This window comes from Bos taurus, chromosome 5, assembly GCF_002263795.3.
Source record: "Bos taurus isolate L1 Dominette 01449 registration number 42190680 breed Hereford chromosome 5, ARS-UCD2.0, whole genome shotgun sequence".
Taxonomy (NCBI): Eukaryota; Metazoa; Chordata; class Mammalia; order Artiodactyla; family Bovidae; genus Bos; species Bos taurus.
In genome coordinates, this window is record NC_037332.1 from 39,117,039 (window position 1) to 39,123,125 (window position 6,087).

The 6,087-nt window shown below is 40.2% G+C and overlaps 1 pseudogene; it reads left to right on the plus strand.

Moving 5' to 3' along the window:
- The first annotated feature begins 3,725 nt into the window (after positions 1-3,725).
- LOC112446610 (large ribosomal subunit protein uL22-like) lies at positions 3,726-4,309 on the plus strand (annotated as a pseudogene).
- The last annotated feature ends 1,778 nt before the right edge of the window (positions 4,310-6,087 follow it).

A 6,087-nucleotide genomic window follows, 5' to 3' on the forward strand; every position in this document is an offset into this window, starting at 1 on the left:
ATTTCTCCCAGCGATCTTGATTCCAAATTGTGCTTCATCCAGCCCAGCATTTCACATGATATTCTGCGTATAAGTTAAATAAGCAAGGTGACAATATACAGCCTTGATTTACTCCTTTCCCAATTTGGAACTAGTCCTTTGTTCCATGTCTGATTTTAACTGTTACTTCTTGACCTGCGTACAAATTTCTCAGGAGGTAGGTCAGGATGTCTGGTATTCCCATCTCTTTAAGAATTTCCCACAGTTTGTTGTGATCTACATAGTCAAAGGCTTTTGCATAGTCAATAAAGCAGAAGTAGTTATTTTTCTGGAACTCTCTTGCTTTTTTGATGATCCAATGGATGTTGATTTCTGGTTCCTCTGACTTTTCTAAATCCAGCTTGTACATCTGGAAGTTCTTGGTTCATATAGCGTTGAAGCATTGCTTGGAGAATTTTGAGCATTACTTTGCTAGCATGTGAGATGAGTGCAATTGTGCAGTAGTTTGAAGATTTTTTGACATTGCCTTTCCTTGGAATTGGAATGAAAACTGACCATTTCCAGTCCTGTGGCCACTGCTGAGTTTTCCAAATTTGCTGCCATATTGAGTGCAACACTTTAATAACATCATCTTTCAGGACTTGAAATAGCTCAGCTGGAATTTCATCAGCTCCACTAGCTTTGTTCTTAGTGATGGCCCACCTGACTTTGGACTCCAGGATGTCTGGCTCTCGGTGAGTGATCACACCACCGTGGTTACCGTGGAACCATGGTGGAATTTGACTTTGGAGGCCAGTGGAAGACTGAGCCAGACTTGCCTGTGAGTGTCCAGGAATCTCTAGGTCAACAGTTTAACCTCAGGCCAAACAACAGGGAGGGAACACAGCCCCAACCATCAATAGAAAATTGGATTAAAGATTTACTAAGCATGGCCCTGCCCATCAGAATGAGACCCCATTTCCCTCACAGTTGGTCTCTCCCATCAGGAAGCTTCTATAAGCCTCTTATCCTTATTCATCAGAGGGCAGACAGAATGAAAACCACAATCATAGAAAATTAATCAAACTGATCACATGGAACACAGCCTTGTCTAACTCATTGAAACTATGAGTCATGCTGTGTAGGGCCACCCAAGACGGACAGGTCATGGTGGAGACTTTTGATAAAACGTGGTCCACTGGAGAAGGGAATGGTAAACCACTTTGGTATTCTTGCCTTGAGAACCCCATGAACAGTATGAAAAGGCAAAAGACGATATCCCCAAGTAAGTACGTGCCCAATATGCTATCAGAGATCAGTGGAGAAATAACTCCAGAAAGAATGAAGAGATAAAGCCAGTTGTGGATGTGACTGGTGATGAAAGTAAAGTCAAATGCTGTAAGAACAATATTGCGTAGAAACCTGGAGTGCTAGGTTCATTAGGGTAAATTGGAAGTGATCAAACAGGAGATGTCAAGAGAAAACACTGACATTTTAGGAATCAGTGAACTAAAATGGACTGGAATGGGTGAATTTAATTCAGATGACCATTATATCTACTACTATGGACAAGATTTCCTAAGAAGAAATGGAGTAGCCCTCATAGTCAACAAAACAGACCAAAATGCAGTACTTGGGTGCAATCTCAAAAATGACAAAATGAACATTGTTGGTTTCCAAAGCAAACCATTCAATATCACAGTAATCCAAATCTATGCCCCAACCACTGAGGCCAAAAAGACTGAAGTTGAATGGTTCTATGAAGACCTACAAGACCTTCTAGAACAACAAAAAAAGATGCCCTTTTCATCATAGGGGACTGGAATGCAAAAGGAGGAAGTCAAGAGATACCTGGAGTAACAGACAATTTTGGCCTTGGAGTAAAAAAAAATGAAGCAGAGTAAAGGGTAACAGTTTTGCCAAGAGAATGCACTGGTCAGAGCAAACACCCTCTTCCAACAACACAAGAGACAACTCTACACATGCACATCACCAGATAGTCAATACCAAAAGTCAGATTGATTATATTCTTTGTAGCCAAAGATGGAGAAGCTCTATAGAATCACCAAAAAAAAAAAAAAAAGACCGGGAGCTGACTGTGGCTCAGCTCATGAACTCCTTATTGCAAAATTCAAACTTAAATTGAAGAAAGTAGGGGAAAACAACAGACCATTCAGGTATGACTTAAATCAAATTCCTTACAATTATATAGTGGAAATGACAAATAGATTCAAGAGATTAGATCTGATAGACAGAGGGCCTGAAGAACTATGGACAGAGGTTCATGACATTGTACTGGAGGCACTGATTAAGACCATCCCCAAGAAAAAGAAATGCAAAAAGGCAAAATGGTTGTCTGAGGAGGTCTTACAAATTGCTGAGAAAAGAAGAGACACGAAAGGCAAAGGAGAAAAAGAAATATATACCCATTTGCATGCAGAGTTCTAAAGAATAGCAAGGAGATAAAAGAAAGCCTTCCTCAGTGATCAATGCAAAGAAATACAGAAAAATAACAGAATGGGAAAGACTAGATATCGCTTCAAGAAAATTAGAGATACCAAGGGAACATTTCATGCCAAGATGGTTACAGTAAGGGACATAAATGGTATGGACCTAACAAAAGCAGAAGATATTAAGGAGAGGTGGCAAGAATACACAGAAGAACTATACAAAAAATATCTTAATAACCCAGGTAACCATTTCCTTTCCAGGTAACCCATCTCAGTCCCTTTCCTGGGTCCCCAGGTTGGGAAATCTGTCGTGGGTCCTAGAACTTTTTTAACAGTGTGAGAATTTCTTTGGTATAATTGTTCTGCAATTTGTGGGTCATCTGCTTGGTGGCTGTATGGTGGGGCTAATAGTGACCTCCTCCAGGAAGGCTCATGCCACATGCTGGGTGACCCAGGTCTGCTGCAGCCAGAGCCCCTGTCCCCACTGCAGGTCACTGCTGACCTGTGACTCAGCAGGAGACACTCAGGCACTCAAAGATAAACACTGCATACGGCTTAGTCCTTCCAAAGGAAGAATATTCCATATATCTACTCTGACCTCTTTCCCTGTCTCCTAGTTAAGAGACCTCACCCCTTTTTTGGAGAACTCCACTATGCTATGCAGGAACTTATTCCTCCTTTTTGTGTCCTGCAAAGTTGAGTGTTAAGTGTAAAGGCATCAGTCCCACGTGTGAAGGTGAAGCAACGTGTTCCAATTCCAGACCAGACTCCTGGTCAGAGGGTGGTGCAGATAACCGGCTCACTGGCTCTCTTAAAAAGCAAGTCCATTTTGCCATGTTTTGATTTATGTTCTCATCATATGAAGAAAGAGTAGAATTCCTGTGATTATGACTTTGACCTTGCCCCTAGCAAGACAATAATAGACAATAATATCACTGTTGTTGTGCTAATAGTATTAGGAGGATTTTTTTCCAGTTTACTTTGTCACAAAAGTGTCTATTCCATAAGATCTAGAAACAGTTGAAAAATAATAACTCTCACTGTCATAATGTAGATGGGAACAAACTGAAGGGTTATAAACACCGGTTATTTATTTGACCCTTCTCAGAAACTCAGAGATTGTGCTCATTCTAAAACAACCTATTTTCTACTAAACTCATATTTGGATGCATGGCAGAGACTATACATTTCACCAAGAGTTATTTTTTAAAATTCAGACATCTTAGAAAGGAAATATGTACATGTTTTTCAATTTCAATTTTTAGGTTAACAAGGAAATATGGTTTTCTGATAAACAGCTTGAGGTGACCTCTAAAAATGGTGCGCTATTTACTTGACCCAGAAAATCATGCAAATCAAGAGGTTCAAATCTTTGTGGTCACTTTAAGAACACTTGTGAAACTGCCCAGGCCATTAAGACTATGCATATATGAGAAGCCACCAAGTATTTGAAAGATATCACTTTACAGAACCAATGTTTTTCACTCCCTCATTACAATGGTGGAGTTGGTAAGTGAGCAAAGGCCAATCAGTGGCATGGATGCAGGGTCGATGGCCCAAAAAGAGTGCTGAATTTTTACTGCACGTGCTCAAAAATGCAGAGAGTAATGCTGAACTTAGGGGCTTTGATGTAGATTCTCTGGTCGTTGAGCACATCCAGGTGAAAAAAGCCCCCAAGATGTGGCACAGGACTTACAGAGCTCATGGTTGGATCAACCCCCACATGAACTCTCCCTGCCACATGGAGATGATTCTTACTGAAAAAGAACATTGTTCCTAAACCAGAGGAGGAGGTTGCACAGAAGAAAAAGATATCCTAGAAGAAACTGAAGAAACAAAAACTTATGACCCAGAAATAAATGGGGCAAAAAATTAATGCAGAAAAAAGTAAAAAAAAAAAGAAGTATAATAATAATCTAGTCAGAGAGCAGTAGTTTTAGATTCAGATTCTGGTGGATGTCAGGTGGCAGTGAACGTGGGCGTGGAGTATGAGTGACCCTTAGGTACCTGTGATAACATATAGTAAGGGAATATTACATGAAGTAACTGCTGAAAGTCCTAAGCACACAATGCCTATTGAATCAGTGTCGTGTAATTCAATACATTTATTTAGTTTTAAAGGAATTAAGGTGCTCACCTCCACTGTTGCTGATGTGGCCATAAGGTTAAATTTAGGCCAAAAGTACCTGGTAGAAATGATGTGTACACTCGTAGGTTTTGCCATTAAAGGTATTGTGAGTGTACTCCCTGGCCCACTCCCCACTTGCTGACTGAAAGCTAATGAGGGCTAGAGGTACCAACTGGGATACACAAATGGAAACCATGATGAGGAAGGGAGAGCCACCCTACCAGTTTCGGACCTCTGTCTGCCTTTGGACTGATGTTTGATGGAAAAATAAACTTCCAGCTAGGTTAAGCTGCTGTCTTGTCTTTTTTTCTCATTTCCTTCCCCCCTTCCTTTCTGGATCCCTCCCTCCCTTCCTTCCTTCCTTTTCTCTCTTTCTAGCTACTTAGGCTATACTTATTACAAAGTACAAATATGAGGAAGAGTTGTCAGGGAAATCTCTATTTTTCTTTTCTTAATGAATCTATTTATATGAAGCCATTAAAACAACTTTTAAATATAAAAATATGAAAAATGCTTATAATGTTATCTTAAATTAAAAAAGCAAAATCATAATTACATTTTGATTTTAAAATGTATAATCATGATTACATTTTAAAAGCACCTGAATAATAGAAAAAAGTGAAGGGAAATATAATAAATATAGCCATGTTTGTATTTGAATAATGGCATTACGTTATGTTTCCTTTTTTGCTGTGTTTTCCAAAATTTTCTAAGTAAATTTATGCTATTTTTGTACTGGGAAATATTTTAAAGATTTTCTAAGCAGCTAGCCAACCTGAAAAAATTTCTTTATGTTCATCACAATACTGTTTTAAATGAAGAGAAATTGGCACCTAACAGTTCAGTTCAGTTCAGTTGAGTCACTCAGTCATGTCTGACTCTTTGCTACCCCATGAATCACAGCATGCCAGGCCTCCCTGTCCATCACTAACTCCCGGAGTTCACTCAGACTCACGTCCATCGAGTCAGTGATGCCATCCAGCCATCTCATCCTCTGTTGTCCCCTTCTCCTCCTGTCCCTAATCCCTCCCAGCATCAGAGTCTTTTCCAATGAGTCAACTCTTCGCATGAGGTGACCAAAGTACTGGAGTTTCAGCTTTAGCATCATTCCTTCCAAAGAAATCCCAGGGCTGATCTCCTTCAGAATGGACTGGTTGGATCTCCTTGCAGTCCAAGTAGGCATGTTAAATAAATTATATGAAACATATAATGAAATATATTATACAGTGTGTCAATTTGCTAGAGCTGCTGTAACAAAACACTATAGCCTGAGTGGCTTAAATAGCAGAAAGGTATCTGTCACAGTTTTAGCCCATGGTAGCTCAGCTGGTAAAGAATCTGCCTGTAATGCAGGAGACCCCAGTTCTATTCCTGGGATGGGAAGTTCCCCTGGAGCAGGGATAGGCTACCCACTCCAGTATTCTTGGGCTTCTTTGGTGGCTCAGCTGGTAAAGAATCCGACTGCAATGCAGGAGACCTCAGTTCAATCCCTGGGTTGGGAAGATCCTCTGGAGAAGGGAAATGCTACCCACTCCAGTATTCTGGCCTGGA